Raw genomic sequence first — 27,185 nt, 5'->3', positions numbered from 1 at the left:
TGGACTATCGTTGCCACTGTTCGGGATTATATCCGACTGGTGTGATAATAAGAAAAGAGTCATTTGTTTCGGTGTGTTCATCCAGATTATGGTGAATATGGGAAGCACAGTCATTCCCTATGAAGTAAGCTCTTCTACTACAAATATTCAAAAATCAACTGCGCTTGTCATGAATATCGCTCCATGTGATAAACATATATACATACCATATAAAGTGCTTTACAGTATATCAAATAAATAAACGTGAATGGAAATTCTGTTTTAAAAATAAAAAAATGTAAAACAATATAAAGTCACATTCACTTATGCCCACTGTGCACGTGCAGGTGCTCTGTAAAAGGATTAAACTTTGGTGCTTGATCCGACTAGTGCATGCAGTGCCCCACATTGATTTGTATGTCCAACTATCTCTAGTATGGTCAAATGTGCTTGTGGGGCATATCCCCTTTGAATCCAGTAACTCCTCCTGTGTTAGGTTTACCCGATGCTGAAGACCCAATCATACCACTCAGAGGGAAATGACAAACTGGAAGCCTATAGTGTAAAACGATTTTTTGTTTTATTCAAAGGTAAGGAATATACTCACTTGTATTAGTGCTGGTTAGAACCTGGCACCTGAAGTGTACAGCATTGTTTTTTTGTAAGTGGGGCCCACCGTGTCGCTTTTGTGCTGGGAGATGGTGTCGGCGGAAGTTACGTCATGATGACACGGGTATAGCATCAACATGTTTTCACCTTATTGGTCGTTCTCAGGAAGTGAATGCACAGAAACTCTATCATCATTCCACAGCTGAGCCCTTCCCTCCTCGTGACACACTTAGCCTGACTGACTCTCTGCTGGCAGTGTCTAGGCGTCCACAGGCTCTTCCAGTTTTCCAAGCCTCGTTTTCGCCATAATAGTCCCATTGTGACTATGGGAAGCACAGTCATTCCCAGAATCCCACTGAAGTAAGCTCTTCTACTCACTTCATAAGCATGCTCAGTCTTATGTAGTAAAGTTATCCCAGAGCAACCAATCATATTTCACCTTTTAACAGTTTAGAACAGTAATGAGAATGACTTGGGGTGGGGTGTTGGCTGTCTCTCCCCCCAGCTCTGCTCATGTTCCCATTTCTCCATAGGCGTTACAAATCCTCCATGTGTAAATTCCCTTTTCCTGACAGACTCCATGGCAGCATACGTATGGGTTAACCCCGCCTCCACTCCTCCCCTATAGGACCCCACTCCCATAAATCTGCTCTAAACCAGAGGCCACGTTCCTTTTTTTGTCCTCCTCCCAAGGACCAGAATGGTTGAATTCTTAACTTGGATGAAGTTTCCACGATCAAGGCCTGGTTGTTCGGCAAGCTGTGCTCCGGAAGACGTGTGGAGTCTCCAGCAGTCCCCAGCTATTAGTGGGGTGGAGAAGGGCGATGGATTTGGTGCCATGTGGAGTCCCCAGCAGTCCCCAGCTATTAGCAGTGTGGAGAAGAGCGATGGATTTGGTGTCATGTTGAGTCTCCAGCAATCCCCAGCTATTAGCGGGGTGGAGAAGGGCGATGGATGAAGTGCCATGAAGAGCTTAAGCTTGGCCATTGGCAGGCAAAGCGGCATTACGGCCAAACAGCCTTGCTATTGGCAGGTGGCCATAAACACCCTGGGCCCATGCAGCAGCGTCTTCTGGATCCAGGCATGGTCGTGGGGATGCCGTGTGCGGTGATGTATACTTTTATTTTTTGCATATTCAATGGCAGCAGTTGTGTTTGTTTGTTTGTTTTTTCTTCCCTGGCTCTAGTGTCTTCCAGCATATAGTGGCTGGAGCGCAATTGCATTCCAAGCCGCCGCTCTCTCTCTTTCGCCTGGCGTCCCTGGGTTACTCCTGCCCAGGGACTCAGCGCATGTGTGCTGTGGGCGGCGGTGGTGTCATTACAGTGGAGAAATTCAATCAGTGGTCAGTACTGTTGATATTGGGATTTCTCTGTGGGCAGCTTGCAGCAGTTTCCCTAAATGCTGTGTGCATCATCACAGGTATATGCTCTGCAATAACACCCTTGTGTACTGCCTTTGTGTGTGTGATCCTGATGGTTCTATCACCTGTGCAGGTTGGCTGTCTGTGCAGTTTCCACACGACAAATGTGTCACTGCCCCCCCTGGTGGCCAGCCCTTGTGTAGCGGGGAGGAGAGGGTGTGTTTAACCCTTTCCTTTTCTCGCTTGCCTGGGCATTCCTTTTGGGTTTTTTAACCCTTTTCTTTTCTACCCTATTTTGTTTTCTTTTAGGTTTTGAAGCCCTTCTAGTTCAAATTGACAATACACGGCACGAGATTATCAAGACCTCATTAGGTCACTACATCAACATTCTTCTTCCAGATTTAGTCATCATTAGTCACCATCAGGGTCCAGCCTTCATAGCAGAAGCTCTGAATCCTCCTTGATGCACCACATCCACCGCCATGTCAGCCGCTCCAAGGAAGGAGCCTGCTGGGGATGCAGTACTTAGGTCCCAGAGGACAAGTCTCGGTGTGAGCCATACTAAGCCCAGGCAGTTGGAAAAGGGGATGGTTATTTCCAGCAAATGGAATTTCTGGTGAGGCGCGTAGTGCAGAAAACCCTTAATGAGTGGGGTACAAGTCACACGCAAAGTCCAACAGCCGTTACAGCGTGTTCTCCCACAAGGAACGGCCAGGAAGAATGGGAAATCGTCCTAATCAAGCCATCCATCTATGAAGACCTCAGAAAGTGAGGCAGGGCGAGAGGGGTCCCTTTGCCCTTGTGACACCCTTGGTCAAGGCAATGAAGGGGGAATTTACACGAGTAGAACCTGTAGAGTCTCCTGCAAAGCAAGAGGAAGTTCTTTAAGCACCTCTAGAGAGAGCGTTCTCATTTCCCATTCCTAATGCAAATAAGGGACATCATATTGGATGAGTGGAGCAAGGTGGCGAGATATAACTCTCTTCTGAGCAAGATGGTCAAGCTCTATCCATTCAGAGATAAGGATGTGAAGCATCTAGTAAAGGCTGCCTCTCTAGTCGTTGAGGCCTTAATGAGGCAAGCAAGCATGTTGCTCTTCCTTGGAAGATGCAGGGAATGGCCTGAAGTCGGCCTGGGCTCTTGTGCCCGTGTTTAAAGCGATGGAAATGTGGAAGGAGAATGCGGACGCAGTATTCAAGAGCTCGGTAGTGCTGGAGCTGGTGTAGGTTTCCATGGTGAGGCTCCAATTGACATCATCCGCATAGTGGTGTCCTACGCCTGCTAGGTCGGGAGATGACACAGTCTAGAGGACAAAGTTCAGAGCGTGCGAGGGTAGCACGTTTTTACAGACCAGGTCTGGATTTTAGGAAGAGCTGCTGAAGAGGACAGATATCTCCACAGAAGTTTGCTAAAAGCTTGACCTTGGGTATCCAAAAAGCTAATGAGTTTGAGCCTCAGACTATTGGAACGTCAAAGCGGTCTTTTCAGGACACGCATGGTCCATCAGAAGTCCTCATCTTGGATTCATTTCCACAGATTTTGCCTCACTCTGAGGTAAAATGAAGCATATACTCTTGTATTATGTAAAGTCACTGGTGTCGCAAAGTGCTGCTGTGCCAGTCTCAGGATGCGAGAGATTTTAGGGCATGTACTCGCCTCTTTATGGTCGTTAAGAGGAGCGGCTTGCAGGGGCCGATTTTAAACCTGGCACACCTAAACCAATTTTCATCAAAAGATAAGGGGTCCAGCCAGGTGACTGGCTCATTTCCAATAGACCGAAAGATGCTTACTTTCATGTGCCCATCGTAGAAGTCTTTCGCAAGTTCCTTTGGTTCGCTGTAGGTCAAGACCATCTCCAGCTTGCTTGTCTTCCATTTGGGCTTTCAACATCACCCTGTGTGTTTAAGGGATCTTATTGGTTGTTAAGGTCTTTATCAAAGCAAGGAGCATACGCCTGCATGGTTACTTGGATGTTCTTCTCCTACTGTCCCAAAACAGAGGGCAGCTGCTCCTCAAAATTCAGCTGGCAGCTGATTCTGGAAAAGACACCTGGAGCCCATTCTGTCTCTTGTGTGCCTCGGGGCTCAGTTCGATATAACCAAGAGAACCATTGCTTTGTCTCTGGATCCCGATGTTCTGGAACAGAATACTCCTGGCCCTTTCTTCCCACCTGCGTGCCTTACAGCATCTAAAATGATTGACACTATTGTGTCTACAGATCCAATGGTCAAGTGGACGCTCTGGAGAATGCGGCTGTTCCGGAGGAGGTTTCAACAGCAGTGGGAGCCAGGAAGCAGAATTCAGGTCATCTACATAACCTCAGTCATGAGTGAGTCCCCTAGTGGCTGCAGTGGAGAAACTGTCTCATTTTGCCATTCCATTGCCCCATTTCCTGGTTCACAATCACATTCAATACCACCAATCTGGGTTGAGGGCCTTGCTGCCTGTCAGGGATAGCTCAAGACAGATGGGGCTATCAATTTCACAAGATTGTGATGAACGTTCTGAAACTACGGGCAGCCTTTTGCACCCTACAGGCTTTTCACCATATAGCGAAGGGTGTGTCAGTGCTCTTAGGCTAGCCAATACTACGGAAGTCTCCTACGTTAAAAGACAACGAGGGACTCACAGCCTCTATTACCGGAAGCGAAGCCAATTATGTCTTGGGTTAAGAAGAATCAAGCCTACATCTTTGAGGCTTATTTCCCCACGAGCGAGCGGAACGAGCGGGGGTGGGAGCGCGCCTCCGGCTCACCCCCTATTGGCTCACAGGCTAGTGACGTACCGGTACGTCACTTTGCCTGTGAGGGGCTGACCGCCGCCGTATATAGTCGAGCGGCGGTCGGCAAGTGGTTAAAGCTTAATTCAATAAACTGAAGTTAGAAGCTGATTGGCTACCATGCACAGCTGTCCCAGATTTTGCACTCCCCAGTTTTAGTAAATCAACCCTATTGTCTCTCTTCTTCTTTCTAGTGTACGTCATCTTCTTTGGACTATCGTTGCCACTGTTCGGGATTATATCCGACTGGTGTGATAATAAGAAAAGAGTCATTTGTTTCGGTGTGTTCATCCAGATTATGGTGAATATGGGAAGCACAGTCATTCCCTATGAAGTAAGCTCTTCTACTACAAATATTCAAAAATCAACTGCGCTTGTCATGAATATCGCTCCATGTGATAAACATATATACATACCATATAAAGTGCTTTACAGTATATCAAATAAATAAACGTGAATGGAAATTCTGTTTTAAAAATAAAAAAATGTAAAACAATATAAAGTCACATTCACTTATGCCCACTGTGCACGTGCAGGTGCTCTGTAAAAGGATTAAACTTTGGTGCTTGATCCGACTAGTGCATGCAGTGCCCCACATTGATTTGTATGTCCAACTATCTCTAGTATGGTCAAATGTGCTTGTGGGGCATATCCCCTTTGAATCCAGTAACTCCTCCTGTGTTAGGTTTACCCGATGCTGAAGACCCAATCATACCACTCAGAGGGAAATGACAAACTGGAAGCCTATAGTGTAAAACGATTTTTTGTTTTATTCAAAGGTAAGGAATATACTCACTTGTATTAGTGCTGGTTAGAACCTGGCACCTGAAGTGTACAGCATTGTTTTTTTGTAAGTGGGGCCCACCGTGTCGCTTTTGTGCTGGGAGATGGTGTCGGCGGAAGTTACGTCATGATGACACGGGTATAGCATCAACATGTTTTCACCTTATTGGTCGTTCTCAGGAAGTGAATGCACAGAAACTCTATCATCATTCCACAGCTGAGCCCTTCCCTCCTCGTGACACACTTAGCCTGACTGACTCTCTGCTGGCAGTGTCTAGGCGTCCACAGGCTCTTCCAGTTTTCCAAGCCTCGTTTTCGCCATAATAGTCCCATTGTGACTATGGGAAGCACAGTCATTCCCAGAATCCCACTGAAGTAAGCTCTTCTACTCACTTCATAAGCATGCTCAGTCTTATGTAGTAAAGTTATCCCAGAGCAACCAATCATATTTCACCTTTTAACAGTTTAGAACAGTAATGAGAATGACTTGGGGTGGGGTGTTGGCTGTCTCTCCCCCCAGCTCTGCTCATGTTCCCATTTCTCCATAGGCGTTACAAATCCTCCATGTGTAAATTCCCTTTTCCTGACAGACTCCATGGCAGCATACGTATGGGTTAACCCCGCCTCCACTCCTCCCCTATAGGACCCCACTCCCATAAATCTTTGCTCTAAACCAGAGGCCACGTTCCTTTTTTGTCCTCCTCCCAAGGACCAGAATGGTTGAATTCTTAACTTGGATGAAGTTTCCACGATCAAGGCCTGGTTGTTCGGCAAGCTGTGCTCCGGAAGACGTGTGGAGTCTCCAGCAGTCCCCAGCTATTAGTGGGGTGGAGAAGGGCGATGGATTCGGTGCCATGTGGAGTCCCCAGCAATCCCCAGCTATTAGCGGGGTGGAGAAGGGCGATGGATGAAGTGCCATGAAGAGCTTAAGCTTGGCCATTGGCAGGCAAAGCGGCATTACGGCCAAACAGCCTTGCTATTGGCAGGTGGCCATAAACACCCTGGGCCCATGCAGCAGCGTCTTCTGGATCCAGGCATGGTCGTGGGGATGCCGTGTGCGGTGATGTATACTTTTATTTTTTGCATATTCAATGGCAGCAGTTGTGTTTGTTTGTTTTTTCTTCCCTGGCTCTAGTGTCTTCCAGCCTATAGTGGCTGGAGCGCAATTGCATTCCAAGCCGCCGCTCTCTCTCTTCCACCTGGCGTCCCTGGGTTACTCCTGCCCAGGGACTCAGCGCATGTGTGCTGTGGGCGGCGGTGGTGTCATTACAGTGGAGAAATTCAATCAGTGGTCAGTACTGTTGATATTGGGATTTCTCTGTGGGCAGCTTGCAGCAGTTTCCCTAAATGCTGTGTGCATCATCACAGGTATATGCTCTGCAATAACACCCTTGTGTACTGCCTTTGTGTGTGTGATCCTGATGGTTCTATCACCTGTGCAGGTCGGCTGTCTGTGCAGTTTCCACACGACGAATGTGTCACACTGCCCCCCTGGTGGCCAGCCCTTGTGTAGCGGGGAGGAGAGGGTGTGTTTAACCCTTTCCTTTTCTCGCTTGCCTGGGCATTCCTTTTGGGTTTTTTAACCCTTTTCCTTTCTACCCTATTTTGTTTTCTTTTAGGTTTTGAAGCCCTTCTAGTTCAAATTGACAATACACGGCACGAGATTATCAAGACCTCATTAGGTCACTACATCAACATTCTTCTTCCAGATTTAGTCATCATTAGTCACCATCAGGGTCCAGCCTTCATAGCAGAAGCTCTGAATCCTCCTTGATGCACCACATCCACCGCCATGTCAGCCGCTCCAAGGAAGGAGCCTGCTGGGGATGCAGTACTTAGGTCCCAGAGGACAAGTCTCGGTGTGAGCCATACTAAGCCCAGGCAGTTGGAAAAGGGGATGGTTATTTCCAGCAAATGGAATTTCTGGTGAGGCGCGTAGTGCAGAAAACCCTTAATGAGTGGGGTACAAGTCACACGCAAAGTCCAACAGCCGTTACAGCGTGTTCTCCCACAAGGAACGGCCAGGAAGAATGGGAAATCGTCCTAATCAAGCCATCCATCTATGAAGACCTCAGAAAGTGAGGCAGGGCGAGAGGGGTCCCTTTGCCCTTGTGACACCCTTGGTCAAGGCAATGAAGGGGGAATTTACACGAGTAGAACCTGTAGAGTCTCCTGCAAAGCAAGAGGAAGTTCTTTAAGCACCTCTAGAGAGAGCGTTCTCATTTCCCATTCCTAATGCAAATAAGGGACATCATATTGGATGAGTGGAGCAAGGTGGCGAGATATAACTCTCTTCTGAGCAAGATGGTCAAGCTCTATCCATTCAGAGATAAGGATGTGAAGCATCTAGTAAAGGCTGCCTCTCTAGTCGTTGAGGCCTTAATGAGGCAAGCAAGCATGTTGCTCTTCCTTGGAAGATGCAGGGAATGGCCTGAAGTCGGCCTGGGCTCTTGTGCCCGTGTTTAAAGCGATGGAAATGTGGAAGGAGAATGCGGACGCAGTATTCAAGAGCTCGGTAGTGCTGGAGCTGGTGTAGGTTTCCATGGTGAGGCTCCAATTGACATCATCCGCATAGTGGTGTCTTACGCCTGCTAGGTCGGGAGATGACACAGTCTAGAGGACAAAGTTCAGAGCGTGCGAGGGTCGCACGTTTTTACAGACCAGGTCTGGATTTTAGGAAGAGCTGCTGAAGAGGACAGATATCTCCACAGAAGTTTGCTAAAAGCTTGACCTTGGGTATCCAAAACGCTACTGAGTTTGAGCCTCAGACTATTGGAACGTCAAAGCGGTCTTTTCAGGACACGCATGGTCCATCAGAAGTCCTCATCTTGGATTTATTTCCACAGATTTTGCCTCACTCTGAGGTAAAATGAAGCATATACTCTTGTATTATGTAAAGTCACTGGTGTCGCAAAGTGCTGCTGTGCCAGTCTCAGGATGGGAGAGATTTTAGGGCATGTACTCGCCTCTTTATGGTCGTTAAGAGGAGCGGCTTGCAGGGGCCGATTTTAAACCTGGCACACCTAAACCAATTTTCATCAAAAGATAAGGGGTCCAGCCAGGTGACTGGCTCATTTCCAATAGACCGAAAGATGCTTACTTTCATGTGCCCATCGTAGAAGTCTTTCGCAAGTTCCTTTGGTTCGCTGTAGGTCAAGACCATCTCCAGCTTGCTTGTCTTCCATTTGGGCTTTCAACATCACCCTGTGTGTTTAAGGGATCTTATTGGTTGTTAAGGTCTTTATCAAAGCAAGGAGCATACGCCTGCATGGTTACTTGGATGTTCTTCTCCTACTGTCCCAAAACAGAGGGCAGCTGCTCCTCAAAATTCAGCTGGCAGCTGATTCTGGAAAAGACACCTGGAGCCCATTCTGTCTCTTGTGTGCCTCGGGGCTCAGTTCGATATAACCAAGAGAACCATTGCTTTGTCTCTGGATCCCGATGTTCTGGAACAGAATACTCCTGGCCCTTTCTTCCCACCTGCGTGCCTTACAGCATCTAAAATGATTGACACTATTGTGTCTACAGATCCAATGGTCAAGTGGACGCTCTGGAGAATGCGGCTGTTCCGGAGGAGGTTTCAACAGCAGTGGGAGCCAGGAAGCAGAATTCAGGTCATCTACATAACCTCAGTCATGAGTGAGTCCCCTAGTGGCTGCAGTGGAGAAACTGTCTCATTTTGCCATTCCATTGCCCCATTTCCTGGTTCACAATCACATTCAATACCACCAATCTGGGTTGAGGGCCTTGCTGCCTGTCAGGGATAGCTCAAGACAGATGGGGCTATCAATTTCACAAGATTGTGATGAACGTTCTGAAACTACGGGCAGCCTTTTGCACCCTACAGGCTTTTCACCATATAGCGAAGGGTGTGTCAGTGCTCTTAGGCTAGCCAATACTACGGAAGTCTCCTACGTTAAAAGACAACGAGGGACTCACAGCCTCTATTACCGGAAGCGAAGCCAATTATGTCTTGGGTTAAGAAGAATCAAGCCTACATCTTTGAGGCTTATTTCCCCACGAGCGAGCGGAACGAGCGGGGGTGGGAGCGCGCCTCCGGCTCACCCCCTATTGGCTCACAGGCTAGTGACGTACCGGTACGTCACTTTGCCTGTGAGGGGCTGACCGCCGCCGTATATAGTCGAGCGGCGGTCGGCAAGTGGTTAAAGCTTAATTCAATAAACTGAAGTTAGAAGCTGATTGGCTACCATGCACAGCTGTCCCAGATTTTGCACTCCCCAGTTTTAGTAAATCAACCCTATTGTCTCTCTTCTTCTTTCTAGTGTACGTCATCTTCTTTGGACTATCGTTGCCACTGTTCGGGATTATATCCGACTGGTGTGATAATAAGAAAAGAGTCATTTGTTTCGGTGTGTTCATCCAGATTATGGTGAATATGGGAAGCACAGTCATTCCCTATGAAGTAAGCTCTTCTACTACAAATATTCAAAAATCAACTGCGCTTGTCATGAATATCGCTACATGTGATAAACATATATACATACCATATAAAGTGCTTTACAGTATATCAAATAAATAAACGTGAATGGAAATTCTGTTTTAAAAATAAAAAAATGTAAAACAATATAAAGTCACATTCACTTGCCCACTGTGCACGTGCAGGTGCTCTGTAAAAGGATTAAACTTTGGTGCTTGATCCGACTAGTGCATGCAGTGCCCCACATTGATTTGTATGTCCAACTATCTCTAGTATGGTCAAATGTGCTTGTGGGGCATATCCCCTTTGAATCCAGTAACTCCTCCTGTGTTAGGTTTACCCGATGCTGAAGACCCAATCATACCACTCAGAGGGAAATGACAAACTGGAAGCCTATAGTGTAAAACGATTTTTTGTTTTATTCAAAGGTAAGGAATATACTCACTTGTATTAGTGCTGGTTAGAACCTGGCACCTGAAGTGTACAGCATTGTTTTTTTGTAAGTGGGGCCCACCGTGTCGCTTTTGTGCTGGGAGATGGTGTCGGCGGAAGTTACGTCATGATGACACGGGTATAGCATCAACATGTTTTCACCTTATTGGTCGTTCTCAGGAAGTGAATGCACAGAAACTCTATCATCATTCCACAGCTGAGCCCTTCCCTCCTCGTGACACACTTAGCCTGACTGACTCTCTGCTGGCAGTGTCTAGGCGTCCACAGGCTCTTCCAGTTTTCCAAGCCTCGTTTTCGCCATAATAGTCCCATTGTGACTATGGGAAGCACAGTCATTCCCAGAATCCCACTGAAGTAAGCTCTTCTACTCACTTCATAAGCATGCTCAGTCTTATGTAGTAAAGTTATCCCAGAGCAACCAATCATATTTCACCTTTTAACAGTTTAGAACAGTAATGAGAATGACTTGGGGTGGGGTGTTGGCTGTCTCTCCCCCCAGCTCTGCTCATGTTCCCATTTCTCCATAGGCGTTACAAATCCTCCATGTGTAAATTCCCTTTTCCTGACAGACTCCATGGCAGCATACGTATGGGTTAACCCCGCCTCCACTCCTCCCCTATAGGACCCCACTCCCATAAATCTTTGCTCTAAACCAGAGGCCACGTTCCTTTTTTGTCCTCCTCCCAAGGACCAGAATGGTTGAATTCTTAACTTGGATGAAGTTTCCACGATCAAGGCCTGGTTGTTCGGCAAGCTGTGCTCCGGAAGACGTGTGGAGTCTCCAGCAGTCCCCAGCTATTAGTGGGGTGGAGAAGGGCGATGGATTCGGTGCCATGTGGAGTCCCCAGCAATCCCCAGCTATTAGCGGGGTGGAGAAGGGCGATGGATGAAGTGCCATGAAGAGCTTAAGCTTGGCCATTGGCAGGCAAAGCGGCATTACGGCCAAACAGCCTTGCTATTGGCAGGTGGCCATAAACACCCTGGGCCCATGCAGCAGCGTCTTCTGGATCCAGGCATGGTCGTGGGGATGCCGTGTGCGGTGATGTATACTTTTATTTTTTGCATATTCAATGGCAGCAGTTGTGTTTGTTTGTTTGTTTTTTCTTCCCTGGCTCTAGTGTCTTCCAGCCTATAGTGGCTGGAGCGCAATTGCATTCCAAGCCGCTGCTCCCTCTCTTCCGCCTGGCGTCCCTTGGTTACTCCTGCCCAGGGACTCAGCGCATGTGTGCTGTGGGCGGCGGTGGTGTCATTACAGTGGAGAAATTCAATCAGTGGTCAGTACTGTTGATATTGGGATTTCTCTGTGGGCAGCTTGCAGCAGTTTCCCTAAATGCTGTGTGCATCATCACAGGTATATGCTCTGCAATAACACCCTTGTGTACTGCCTTTGTGTGTGTGATCCTGATGGTTCTATCACCTGTGCAGGTTGGCTGTCTGTGCAGTTTCCACACGACGAATGTGTCACTGCCCCCCCTGGTGGCCAGCCCTTGTGTAGCGGGGAGGAGAGGGTGTGTTTAACCCTTTCCTTTTCTCGCTTGCCTGGGCATTCCTTTTGGGTTTTTTAACCCTTTTCCTTTCTACCCTATTTTGTTTTCTTTTAGGTTTTGAAGCCCTTCTAGTTCAAATTGACAATACACGGCACGAGATTATCAAGACCTCATTAGGTCACTACATCAACATTCTTCTTCCAGATTTAGTCATCATTAGTCACCATCAGGGTCCAGCCTTCATAGCAGAAGCTCTGAATCCTCCTTGATGCACCACATCCACCGCCATGTCAGCCGCTCCAAGGAAGGAGCCTGCTGGGGATGCAGTACTTACGTCCCAGAGGACAAGTCTCGGTGTGAGCCATACTAAGCCCAGGCAGTTGGAAAAGGGGATGGTTATTTCCAGCAAATGGAATTTCTGGTGAGACGCGTAGTGCAGAAAACCCTTAATGAGTGGGGTACAAGTCACACGCAAAGTCCAACAGCCGTTACAGCGTGTTCTCCCACAAGGAACGGCCAGGAAGAATGGGAAATCGTCCTAATCAAGCCATCCATCTATGAAGACCTCAGAAAGTGAGGCAGGGCGAGAGGGGTCCCTTTGCCCTTGTGACACCCTTGGTCAAGGCAATGAAGGGGGAATTTACACGAGTAGAACCTGTAGAGTCTCCTGCAAAGCAAGAGGAAGTTCTTTAAGCACCTCTAGAGAGAGCGTTCTCATTTCCCATTCCTAATGCAAATAAGGGACATCATATTGGATGAGTGGAGCAAGGTGGCGAGATATAACTCTCTTCTGAGCAAGATGGTCAAGCTCTATCCATTCAGAGATAAGGATGTGAAGCATCTAGTAAAGGCTGCCTCTCTAGTCGTTGAGGCCTTAATGAGGCAAGCAAGCATGTTGCTCTTCCTTGGAAGATGCAGGGAATGGCCTGAAGTCGGCCTGGGCTCTTGTGCCCGTGTTTAAAGCGATGGAAATGTGGAAGGAGAATGCGGACGCAGTATTCAAGAGCTTGGTAGTGCTGGAGCTGGTGTAGGTTTCCATGGTGAGGCTCCAATTGACATCATCCGCATAGTGGTGTCCTACGCCTGCTAGGTCGGGAGATGACACAGTCTAGAGGACAAAGTTCAGAGCGTGCGAGGGTCGCACGTTTTTACAGACCAGGTCTGGATTTTAGGAAGAGCTGCTGAAGAGGACAGATATCTCCACAGAAGTTTGCTAAAAGCTTGACCTTGGGTATCCAAAAAGCTACTGAGTTTGAGCCTCAGACTATTGGAACGTCAAAGCGGTCTTTTCAGGACACGCATGGTCCATCAGAAGTCCTCATCTTGGATTTATTTCCACAGATTTTGCCTCACTCTGAGGTAAAATGAAGCATATACTCTTGTATTATGTAAAGTCACTGGTGTCGCAAAGTGCTGCTGTGCCAGTCTCAGGATGGGAGAGATTTTAGGGCATGTACTCGCCTCTTTATGGTCGTTAAGAGGAGCGGCTTGCAGGGGCCGATTTTAAACCTGGCACACCTAAACCAATTTTCATCAAAAGATAAGGGGTCCAGCCAGGTGACTGGCTCATTTCCAATAGACCGAAAGATGCTTACTTTCATGTGCCCATCGTAGAAGTCTTTCGCAAGTTCCTTTGGTTTGCTGTAGGTCAAGACCATCTCCAGCTTGCTTGTCTTCCATTTGGGCTTTCAACATCACCCTGTGTGTTTAAGGGATCTTATTGGTTGTTAAGGTCTTTATCAAAGCAAGGAGCATACGCCTGCATGGTTACTTGGATGTTCTTCTCCTACTGTCCCAAAACAGAGGGCAGCTGCTCCTCAAAATTCAGCTGGCAGCTGATTCTGGAAAAGACACCTGGAGCCCATTCTGTCTCTTGTGTGCCTCGGGGCTCAGTTCGATATAACCAAGAGAACCATTGCTTTGTCTCTGGATCCCGATGTTCTGGAACAGAATACTCCTGGCCCTTTCTTCCCACCTGCGTGCCTTACAGCATCTAAAATGATTGACACTATTGTGTCTACAGATCCAATGGTCAAGTGGACGCTCTGGAGAATGCGGCTGTTCCGGAGGAGGTTTCAACAGCAGTGGGAGCCAGGAAGCAGAATTCAGGTCATCTACATAACCTCAGTCATGAGTGAGTCCCCTAGTGGCTGCAGTGGAGAAACTGTCTCATTTTGCCATTCCATTGCCCCATTTCCTGGTTCACAATCACATTCAATACCACCAATCTGGGTTGAGGGCCTTGCTGCCTGTCAGGGATAGCTCAAGACAGATGGGGCTATCAATTTCACAAGATTGTGATGAACGTTCTGAAACTACGGGCAGCCTTTTGCACCCTACAGGCTTTTCACCATATAGCGAAGGGTGTGTCAGTGCTCTTAGGCTAGCCAATACTACGGAAGTCTCCTACGTTAAAAGACAACGAGGGACTCACAGCCTCTATTACCGGAAGCAAAGCCAATTATGTCTTGGGTTAAGAAGAATCAAGCCTACATCTTTGAGGCTTATTTCCCCACAGTCCAAAATATTCTAGCATACTTACTTTCCAGAGTCCAGTTGGACAACAAGGAATGGTCTCTACATGTGAAGGTTTTTCAGGTGCACATGGCCTGACGGATCATTGGAAATGCAGCAGGTCCTGTGCGTTTCTTAAAGTCCTGGTCATCCTTGGGTTTCTACGAAAACCCTGAACAGAAGTTGTGGAGGTAGTGGCAGTGATAGCTTATTGGCCAATTAGGCCATGGTTCCCCTTGCTAGCACTGTTCAGCTACTGGGACCCAGTGCTCCTTCTCATCAGGCCAGACCTTCTGTCACTGGGTGCATTTCTACATCCATGTCCAGCAGGAGGGTTTTCGGGTTCCTGGAGAACTGGGCCGACTTCTCAGTCGGCCACCAGCTCTATGGTAGGGACGAATTGCACCTAAATTGGGAGGGTGCAGCCGTACTGGGTGAGAAGATGGCCGAAAAGTTAGAGGGGCTTTTAAACTAGGTGATGGGGGGGAGGGTACAGATGTAGAATTAGCCAGTGGAAAGCAAGATCCAGAGGGCAGAAATGGGGACATTAGCGGTAGGGTGTTTGGAGCTCCTAAACCCTGGAGGGGTATTGGGAGAAATCACAAGAGCAGCCTAAAAACATCAAATGAGGATATTTGTAACCGATCAACTGATTACGAGGCTTGTATACCAATGCCAGAAGCCTGGCTAACAAGATGGGAGAGCTGGAGCTGCTGATGTTTGAGGAGGACTTAGATTTTTTGGGGATAACAGAGACTTGGTTTAACAGCTCTCATGATTGGAAAGCGACCATTCAGGGGTATTCCCTTTATCACAGAGATAGAGAAGGTAAAAAAGGGGGAGGGGTATGTCTGTATATTAAGAACAGTATACAGGTAAATATGAGGGATGATATTAATAATGGAGCTATGGACGAGGCAGAATCCCTATGGGTAGAACTTCAAAGGGAAGGCACTGTGGGGAAAGTAATATTGGGCGTATGCTATAGACCCCCCAACCTGAGGGAGGAGGGGGAGGCTGACCTCCTTTTACATATAGGATTGGCAGCAAGGATGGGAAATGTCATTATAACGGGGGACTTTAATTATCCAGATATAGACTGGGCAGAAGGAACCGCACATTCAGCCAAGGCTCGGCAGTTCCTAAATGTTTTGCAGGACAATTTCATGGGTCAGATGGTGAGTGCACCGACAAGAAACAATGCGGTACTTGACCTACTGATTACCAACAATACAGACCTGCTCACGGATATAGAAATACGGGACAACTTAGGAAACAGTGACCATGGGTCAATTAGTTTCAGTATTAATTACAGTAATAGGAAACACAAGGGCAATATAAGGACACTGAATTTCAAAAGAGCCAATTTCCCAAAACTGCGCTCTCTGCTAGAAAATATCAAATGGGATAGAACCCTGGGAACAAAGAACACGGAGGAAAAATGGGAGTGCTTCAAGGGCATACAAAACAAGGGGATTGGCCAGTGCATTCCAAAGGGAAATACATTTAAAAGAGCAAAACTAAACCCTGGGTGGCTAAACTCCAACATAAAAATGCATATTAGTGCTAAAGAAAAGGCCTTCAAAAAATACAAGGCTGAGGGGTCATTGGCAGCATTTAGGCATTACAAAGAGTGCAATAAGAAATTTAAAGACGAAATCAGGGCGGCTAAAATAGAACACGAGAGACATATAGCGGAGGAGAGTAAAAAGAACCCCAAGAAATTCTTTAAGTATATAAACAGTAAGAAAGCGAGGCCAGAACACATTGGCCCCATAAAAGATGACAAAGAAAATATGGCCACTGAGGACAGAGAAAAGGCGGAAGTGTTAAATAATTTCTTCTCTTCAGTCTTCACAAAAGAATCGGGGGGCTACACTAACCCAGCTTGTAAGGCCAAACTAAACAACATACCTCAGGAAGTGCCGCCATGGCTAACAGAAGATAGACTTAGAACTAAACTAGAGAAACTTAACATAAATAAATCACCGGGACCGGATGGCTTGCACCCGAGGGTTCTTAAAGAGCTCAGCCAGGTGATTGCCAGACCATTATTCTTGATCTTTAAGGATAGTTTTCAGACGGGTATTGTGCCAGCTGACTGGAAAAAAGCCAACGTGGTACCAATATTTAAAAAGGGGCCGAGATATATCCCGGGTAACTATAGGCCGGTCAGCCTAACATCTGTAGTCTGCAAGATTTTGGAGGGGATGTTAAGGGACCACATACAAGACTTTAGTAATGAAAACGGTATTATTAGTAGTAATCAGCATGGATTCATAAAAAATCGTTCTTGCCAAACCAAACTATTAACCTTCTACGATGAAGTGAGCTGCCACCTAGATAAAGGAAAGCCTGTGGATGTGGTGTATCTGGACTTTGCAAAGGCCTTTGACACCGTTCCCCACAAACGCTTACTGTACAAACTAAGGAAGGTAGGTATGGACCATAAGGTGAGTACCTGGATAGAAAACTGGCTCCAGGGGAGAGTCCAGAGGGTGGTGATTAATGGGGAGTACTCGGATTTGGCAGGTGTGGAAAGCGGGTCCCCCAGGGTTCTGTCCTGGGACCAATCCTGTTTAATTTATTCATAAATGATCTAGAGGAGGGGATATCTAGTACAATCTCAGTATTTGCGGATGATACTAAACTAAGCATGCCAATATCTTCTATGCAGTAAGTGGAAACCTTACAAGCGGACCTGAACAAAATAATGGGGTGGGCAACTACATGGCAGATGAGGTTTAATGTTGAAAAATGTAAAGTAATGCACTTGGGGGCCAGAAACCAGAAAGCAAGCTACTAACTAGGGGGGGGGGAACCTCTGGGTGAGTCTAGGATGGAAAAGGACCTGGGGGTACTGGTAGACAACAGACTTGGCAGTGGCATGCAATGCCAAGCCGCTGCAAGCAAAGCCAACAGAATACTGGGATGCATAAAAACGGAATTTTTGTAAAATCTTTCCTGTAAAATTCCTTTCTCTGAGTCCTCCGACAGTCGCCGCCTCTTCATATTCGTCACAATGGGGTATTAGACTTTGCTCCGAAGGAGTAGCTAGGCAACAGAATATGTTAACATTAAAGCTTTTAACATATCCCACCCTCAAGGGGTGGTCCCCTCAGTCAATACCCTCCTACTTCCTGCAACCATATCTCAGTTTCAGTGGAATAGCAGTAGAGTATACAACCAAACCCCAAAAGAGGGGCGGGGGCGGCGACTGTCGGAGGACTCAGAGAAAGGAATTTTTCAGGTAAGATTTTACAAAAATCCCGTTTTCTCTTACGTCCTCCGACAGTCGCCGCCTCTTCATATTCGTCACAATGGGGACGTCCCAAAGCAGTGCAAACATGAGGGGTGGGAAAACGCATCCGCGCCGTAAGGCAACGCAGTCTCCCCGTTTAAAGAAAGGAACCTTACCAAAGGAAGGAAACCAGCTGGGCAACAGGAAAAAAACTTGCTCAACAGGAGCAACAACCCAGGAAAAACAAATAACCAGGGGATAAAAAAACGTATCCCAACAGCCAGGGGTCCCAACAAGGGACCCTAGGGAACTGCCGCACTAAGAACCTTGCGGCCAAAGGAAGCATCCGCCGATGCCTGAACATCTACCTTGTAGAATTTTGTGAAAGTGTGTACGGTCGACCAGGTCGCCGCCTTACACACCTGGGCTACAGAAGCCCCATGACAACAGGCCCAAGACATACTCAGAGATCTAGTAGAGTGCGCCTTCACAGGCATAGGGGGAACTTTCCCCTGCAAGACATATGCCTGTTCAATGGTCTGCCTAATCCATTTGGCGATGGTAGTGGCCGACGCCGCCATGCCCTTCCGAGGACCCTCCGGAAGAACAAACAAAGAATCCGTCTTTCGAAAAGACTCAGTCGATTTAAGGTAAACCCTAATCGCCCGAACAACATCCAAAGAATGCAGCCTCACCTCTTTCGGATGTTTAGGCTTCGCGCACAGCGAAGGCAAGACAATATCCTCATTGAGATGGAATTCCGAAACTCGCTTCGGAAGAAAAGAAGGATTAGGTCGCAAGACCACCTTATCCAAGTGAATAACCAGATACGGAGACTTGCAGGACAAAGCCGCCAGCTCCGACACTCTGCGAGCCGAAGTGATCGCAACCAAAAAGGCGACCTTTTTGGACAACATAGACAACAAGATCTCCCTGATCTGTTCAAAAGGAGCACGTTGTAACACAGATAGAACGAGATTCAAGTCCCAAGGGGGCAGAGGATCCCTCCTAGGAGGTACCAGATGCCGCACTCCCTGAACAAAAGTGCCAACCAAAGAGTTGGAAGCCACGGGACGTTGAAAAAGAACGGCCAGCGCAGACACCTGACCCTTGATCGTAGCCAGCGCCAAACGCTGATCGACACCTGCCTGAAGGAAGGACAACACTCGAGAAACCGAGTACGTGCGGGGTGAAAACCCCCTGGACTCACACCAGGCAAAATAGGCCTTGCAGGTTCGGTAGTAAACCTTTCCAGAGGAAGACTTCCTCGCGTTGACCAATGTATGAATGACCTCAGGGGAGAGACCCCTCTCCTTCAGGACCTCGGTCTCAACAGCCAGGCCGTCAAAGCCAGCGACTGTAAAGCAGGATGGTATATCGGCCCCTGAGACAGGAGATCGTCTCGAAGAGGTAGACGCCACGGGGGGTCGACCGCCAGATTCACGAGGTCTGCGTACCAGGACCGGCGAGGCCAGTCCGGTGCCACAAGAATCACCGTGCTGCGTTCCGAGTGCAACCTGCGAAGGAACCTGGATAGCAACTGAATCGGTGGAAACGCATACATCAGCTTGTACAGATGATGAGAGTAAGAAGAAATTTTAACAGACACCAAGACTATGAAACTCAAGCTGACTTATTGGTATATAAATTTAGAGAAAAAGGCTACAAAAATAAAGATCTAATAAAAATAAAAAAAGAAAGTGGGGAATATGGAAAGAAAAGATCTTTTTACAAAGAAAATCAAAAAACAAGATGATTTTAGAATAGGCTTGTGACGGTATCAGATTTTCATGCTGCGATTAATTGATTAAGGTTGTGCCACGGTATACGGTATTATCACGGTATTCTATTATTACATTTAAATTATTAAATTTCCACCTCACTTCAATTTCATTGCTGAATTTAGGGGCTTTGGTTCACTTATGCACATTATTATATAGTCAGTCAGTACAGACTCTGTGAACCAGGCCTAAAATAGGTCATCAAGCAGTGTCTGGCCTAACTGTTGATAACTGGTCCTGGCGCTCGGCTCCGATCCGATGGCCTGGTCATTAAGAGGGCAAATCCTTGTGGTCAAGAAGTGGTTAAACCTGAAGGAGGTGTTGTTTATAAATGACTTTACTATTGCTTTAGGCCTGGTTCACATGTATGCGGGTTGGTGGTTCACATGTATGCGGGTTGGCGGCCCACATTTGCACAGGCATAGCAGCCCATTGATTTGAACGGGCTGCTATGCCCTCATTTTCCGCAGAAAAAAGGTGCATGCAGCATTTTTTTAAAATTCAGTGGCCTTGAAATCCATCCTGCTTTTGCACCATGCGACTAACCTGCAGTTCCTGCTCTGGCAAGCTTTCTGCATTTTTTGTAGACACTGCTTGATGGCTATATAATAATGTAATGTGGGCTGCTATGCGTGTGTGTGTGTGTGTATGTATATATATATATATATATATATATATATATATATATATATATATATATAAATATATATATATATTTATTAGAGCTGCACGATTCTGGCCAAAATGAGAATCACGATTTTTTAGCTTGGAATAAAGATCACGATTCTCTGTGTAACAAAAAAAAAAATTGGGATAACTTTACTGTTACGTTTTTTTTTTTTTTTTATTCATTAAAGTCTAATCATTGCGTTTGAAAGACTGCTGCGCAAATACAGTGTGACATAAAATATTACAACAATCGCCATTTTATTCTGTAGGGTCTCTGCTAAAAAAATATATAAAATGTTTGGGGGTTCTAAGTACTTTTCTAGCAAAAAAAAAACTGATTTTAACTTGCAAGCAACAAGTGTCAGATAAAGATCCAGTCTTTAAGAGGTTAAACTTCCTTTCTCCCTGGCAGAGGGAAGGAAAAGAAACAAATGTAATCATTTTTGTTTATAGTTACTGGGAGACTTAATGCTGAAAGGGGTTAGCTGTGTGAGTGAATGAGTCATCCAGCTCACTGAAATGTATCAATTCACAAGTCAGGCAGACTTGACAGAGAAACTCGGTATTTTAAAAATGCCACAATAACAATACCGTGGCTATGCAATACCGCGATATATCGAATTACCGAAAACCGGCATATGTCTATTTTAGAATAGCCTTTTTAACCAACTTCTCTAGACAACATTCTGAATTAGAAAAAATCATTAAAAAACATTGGCCCCTATTGATGAGAGATGATGTTTTAAAAACTTTTTTACCCCCAAAACCGAAATTCATCTACACTAAACCAAAAACCTTAAGACTACAATTGGCCCATAATGTGGTTAATCCACCCAAAAAAACATGCACCTTCCTAGACCAGGTTGGTTTTTTCAGTTGTGGTAGATGCATGATTTGTAGGACACCAAAATACAGAAAGAGGAAAACTTCAGATTTCAAATCCCATGCAAATGGTAAAAAATAGGAAATCCAGAAATTTATTACATGTGCTTCCACACATGTAACCTATCTCCTCTCATGCCCTTGTGGCCTCCAATACATTGGAAGGACCACCAGAGAATTGAGGGTGAGATTAAGGGAGCTTGTCCTAAATATAAAAAAAGGTTTTAAAAATCACAGCCTCTCCCACCATTTTAAAACCACACATAATAAAGACCCTAGCCTCCTCACTTTTTGTGCAATTGACCGAGTTGAACCCCACTGGAGAGGGGGAAATCTAAAAAAGGCTTTTCAAAATAAACCTATCTTTAAGGAAAAAAACGTAGAAATTAAAAATGCAGTGGAAAAACACAGTGGCGAAATCATTAAAAAGGAAGGACAAAAAATGAATAGAGATCAACAAGCTTTTAGATCAGGCAGAGCCTATAAATGGGATAAAAATATTAACAGATATAATAGACCCAGAACTTTCAATCCCCAAACCCAGGAAGATGGCAATTGGTCAGACTCCTCCGCTACATCATCAACCTCATCTAATTTTTGGAACACACGTTATGAGACACGCTATGATAAGATCATCAAAAATAGACCCGATAAAAGAAAAGACGATGTAAGAGATTCTCATCATGACCCAAAAACATCTAACCAAACCTCACATACAGCAAAAGCCCCTAAATTGGGATCAAATACGGGGACACCAATAATGAGTAACACACAAGGAACGACCAATACCCCCCTACCTAACATACAGGGGGCAGTTGGGGGAGCTATCCCCAAAAGTTACTCCACAAATCCACAAGACAGTGTTTTTTTTAGAGCAAATGACACTAGGACTACTAGGTCCAATAAAAATCCCCCCCGATAGAAGAGAATCCCAAAAACAAGACATAGATACGTTAGAGGTAATCAACATATCTGGAATCGAATTAAAAGCTGAGGAAAGCAGAGTATTGGAATAGGGGCTCAATTTTTGTCCATCTAGTGACCTAGATAAATTTGAGTTCATTAAATTAAGGATATGAACCTTTTTGCACGTATATTAAACTTTAGAAATCTAATAGAAGGACCAGATATAAAGAAAAAAGAGGCCCCAATGGAAGGCCTTCTATCGAGTTGGCGGGACTGGACGAAAAAGGATTACAAAACTTTAAAGATCCTCACCGAGCTGGAGGATGAGTCAGGTCCCTCCTTGGATGGGCCCGCCCCATCCTCCATATCGGTGGAGACGTCAAAAGCAAGGCAAAATACACCCCAGCCATCCAAACAAAAATCAAAATGCTTCCCAAGCCAAACCCATCCAAAAATAGATCTGTTTTTGCATCTAGTAACCAGAGATATAAAACAAATGAAACCCCAAAAGAAAGCCAAAAATCTATCTGAAATTGAATACCAGGCTCTGAAAGATCTACAGGCGAGAAATGATATTATCATCAAAGCGGCTGACAAGGGCGGAAATGTGGTCGTTCTTAACGACACACAATTTACAGAAATGTGTATGGAGATCCTTAACAATCGAGCCTGGTATTCAAGAGTAAGTTGTCTGGAATTACAAAAAAATCAAAGAGAATTCACACAACTTATCAATCAATACCTCCATTGGGGCATTATCACTAAAGAATTAGCAGATTTTCTCATTATTAAAGAACCGACTACACCTACCTTCTATGCGTTGCCAAAAATGCATAAGGGGAAAACTAACCCTCCCGGACGCCCTATTGTGTCCGGCATTAATAGCCTTACACAAAACGCAAGCTCCTATGTGGATGCATATTTGCGTCCACACGTAGAGGCACTACCATCATACCTCAAGGACACAATGCACATGTTACTGACAATCGAGGGGATTGAAATAGGAAAAGACACGCTTCTAGTCTCTATAGACGTAGAATCTCTGTACTCAAATATACCCCACATACAGGGGGTGGAAACAGTGGAAACCTTCCTTAACGAAAGGGGACTCGACCATAGACGTTTGAACAAATTCATCCTAGACTTATTGTTTTTCATCCTTACACACAATGTTTTCGTCTTTGATGGTTCCCACTATCTCCAGGTACAGGGAGTAGCAATGGGGACTAAGTGTGCCCCATCCTACGCCAACCTGTACCTGGGGGGGTGGGAACGTTGGTTGTTCTCTCAAGAACACCTCTCACCATTCATTGAATACATCGAGATATGGAAACGATATATCTATGACATTTTTGTTCTATGGTCGGGTCCCCTAGACAAACTTAAGGCCTTTACTGATATGTTAAATAACAACACTTTTAATTTACACTTTACATATGTTTTTGATCAGCACAAAATCCCATTCTTAGACTTGGAGATCTACAGAGACTCTAATGATACAATTGCCACAACCCTATTTAGGAAACCCACGGCAACCAATTCCCTCCTATATGCAAACAGCAGTCATCCAAAACACGTCATAGAAGGTATACCAACAGGACAGTATTACAGAATTAGACATAATTGCTCACAAGACATAACTTTTGAACAAGAAGCAAAACAACTTCAAAAAAGATTCCTTAATAGAGGCTACAGCAGGAAGAGCACAAAAAGGGCATACAAAAAGGCTAGAGACAGTCCTAGGGACCTCCTTCTATTCCAAGGGGAACCTACTCCAAATGATACGAAAATGATAACCAAATTCTGCTCCCAATCGGACCAACTGAAAAAAATCTTAACAAAACACTGGCATCTGTTAACAGAGGACAAGGTCTTAAACAACTTTGTGGAAATCAAACCTAATCTTATTTTTAGGAGAAACAAATCAGTTGGAGACTTAGTCACAGTTAGTCATTAGGAGAGAAACAAAAAAAGGGATCCATGTGTAAAACTCCCTCATGGGACTTTTCCCTGTCGCTCCTGTGCCTATTGTAAATTTATTGCCACAAAGTCGCAACAAAAACTGCCAAATGGAAAAATCTTTGTATCAAGACACTTTGTCACCTGTGAAACGATTGGTGTTGTTTACCTGTGGAAGTGCGAATGCCCAGCCTTTTACGTAGGCAAAACCAAACGTCACTTTTGGGAACGGATTAAGGATCATGTAACATACACAAAAGGAGGTGACTTGGAAAGCCCCATAGCTCGCCATATAGCGTATGCACATAGATATAAACAGCCTAAGTTTTGTTTTTTTGCTTTAGAAAGAGTCCACCCAGGCCCCAGGGGTGGACCCTTTGACAGTGTTATTCTTCAAAGAGAATCCCGATGGATTTTCAATTTGAATGCCTGTACACCTCCGGGCTTAAACGAACAGTTAAGTTACGCACCCTTCTTGGAAAAATAACACTGTCCATTCCAATATGGGGTTTTTTGAGAGGCTCACCACCTTAAATGGTAGATGGAATAATTCAATTATATTTTTCATACATGTATGTAACTTGTCAGTCATGATGTTCCAGATGTCTTTATCTCTGTATGTTCTTTTCCCTCTCTTCCCCCCCCCCTTTTTTTTTTTTTTTCTGTTCTTCTTTCCCATTGTATATAACTAGCTATCAGGAGACCTTTTGTCCTGGTATCATTAAATCCCACCCTCTAAAAAAAATTTTTTTTTTTTTTTTAAGACTCTAAGAACTTGGGTCATCATATTTAATTGCCTGCAACAGATATGTTACGGAATCATTATATGTTTTTAACAAATGAATCTGTTATGTACAAATATATATTCAATTTTGAAAGATAAACACATTAATGTACCTGTATATTGATGCTCGAATGTGCCTGTTTTACATAAATGTCATTTTGGAATTACTAATAATGTTCGAATGTGTCTGGTTTGTAAATATGCTATTTTGAAATTACCAATATACCAATATAGGAATACATATAGAAAATTAAAGAATCACCTTTAGGATCTTATTTAATCTTTTCTTTTTTTCCTTTTCTGCTGTATTCCTCCAATACACCTTAGAAACTAACCAACCAGGTATTACTCTTAGCATGTTACCAATTCTTGTTACCTGCTTTCAACTTTCGGCATAAATATCTTTATTTCTTGCTCGCAAATACATCCTTTGCTGACACCCAGGGTGGAACTCTGTCGCCACTTCCGGTCTACCCGACCGGAAGTTGACGGCAGAGATCAATACACAGGAACATCCTCCCGCTTGTCCAATCCGGACAATTGGCGGGCGGATGTGGGGGGCGGGAGACGCGAGAGAGGCGGGTTGGCGCCAATTCTTTCCCTATTTAAAAACAAACAAATGTGCACATCACTATTGCCAGCCGATACACGAGGGAGACATCTTCCAGCAAACTTTTTTCCTCTCACAATGAGCATACCATCCTAATCCTGGCCAATGGAACAAGGTAAAACCTTTTTGGTCTTAAAGCGGAGTTCCGGGCACAAAATTCAATTTCTAATAATTACTGCATTGTATTCCTTACTCTCCGCTGAGTCAGAATTGGATATTCCCATAGTTTTTTTTTTTCACTTACCTGTTTACAGAGGTTTGTATACTCACCTTTCAAAGGACTTCCTCCCTCCTGTGGCTCGGCTCTCCTCGTCACTTCCTGCCGCAATGCGTCCTGGGAGCTCTTCCTCGGCCCTCCCATGATGCACTTTGCAGTCACATGGGCGGCCGACCACTGTTCTCATTTCTTGACTCACAGGCCTACGCCCACTGGAATCAGGAAGAAGGGAAGACATTTCCCCACAACGGACTCGGCAATCCACAACAAAGATGGCGCCGCACATCAGAAATTATATAAAGTAAGATTTTATTCTTGCAAACTCATTATTTCACCATTCTAACCAGGATTAGCGGATGTATCGATGTGTAAGGGTGATTGTTAGGGGGAGATTGAAAAAAAAAAAAAACGATTCTGTGCCCGGAACTCCGCTTTAAATATACTTCTCCCCTTGCCTCTATTTATTTCCCTCTTTAGGGGGGGCGTATTCGGACCCCCCTCTGACAACAAAAGATTTGCAAATTCCCTCTATTATGTCTCCCTTATAGGCAAAGTTTCTAAGACCATTCTCCAATCAATGGAACCCCCAAATAACGCTGTTTAAAGAGACGGCCACACAGAATCATTAAACAACATTTTACTCTGGTTTATTTTGGGGATTCACCCCATATTAACGTATTCGTGCGGCATATCTAACCTTTTGCAATCATCTCGTTTGAAGTTCATCTTCACATATTTTCTTGAAATCACTTATCTTATCTTCACAGGGTAAGTCTTTCCTTGCGAAAGTAATTTTCAGACTCACCTCCTTTGCTCAACCTCATTAACTCTTTTCTCTCCTTCTCTTTTTATCTATTTCTTCCCCTCTATTTCTTGCATCTAACTTTCGTACCAGGTTCTCTCTTTACAATTATTAGAATTTTTAATACACTTACTGGTGATCAAAATCTATTTTCTTTTTACAGCACGGGTGATATCCTAGCACTTAATCCTTTATTCACCTTCTAACCCTTTTCTAGATTCCAAGAGTGGTTCAACTAATCCAGATATATTTTTGTATTATTTTTCTCTGTTCCTAGGTTTTAAATATTACCCTTTCGTTCCTACCCACTTCACCTCTCCCTTGCCCCCCTTCTCCCCAGTTACTTCTCTCTTCATGTTTTATTGAAAGACATACACTCAACCATCAGTCTAGACATACGTACACAGTAAGAATGATTTATACAACAAACTAATAGGTAAGCTTTGTTGCTATATACTTTTGATATATTTTAGTCTCTTCTTTCTATTTTATTTTGCTTCTCCTGTTACAGGTATTATATATATAGTGATAACTAATGAATGAGAAATATCATAAATATGATATCACATTGGTCAAATACTAAATATTCCCATGCTTGAACACCCCGTCTCTCCCCCTTTTGGCCCTTCCCCTTGGCCGCCCCGGGACCTTTGCCTCGTGGTGACCAAGGGTCCGGCCAACACGCCCCCCCTTTAGCTCTTCTGACTGACCACTTTATATACAAAATCTTTTTCCTAATTTGTTTCCTTCTGTCTCTCCTTTCCCCCCCCCTTTTCTCTTTCCCCATTTTCCACTTTCCCTCCCTTTACGCCCTCACATTAAATATGTTATCAAACTGGGCAATTTTGATAGAGCCTGTCGATATAAACAAATATCATATCAAGATACAGGTTAAATGTTGTATGATAGAAAATATAGGACCCATATCGGTC

This window comes from Pelophylax lessonae, assembly GCF_965119305.1.
Source record: "Pelophylax lessonae genome assembly, chromosome: 2".
Classification (NCBI taxonomy): domain Eukaryota; kingdom Metazoa; phylum Chordata; class Amphibia; order Anura; family Ranidae; genus Pelophylax; species Pelophylax lessonae.
The sequence above is the reverse complement of the archived record's forward strand: the minus strand, read 5'-3'. Positions refer to the sequence as shown.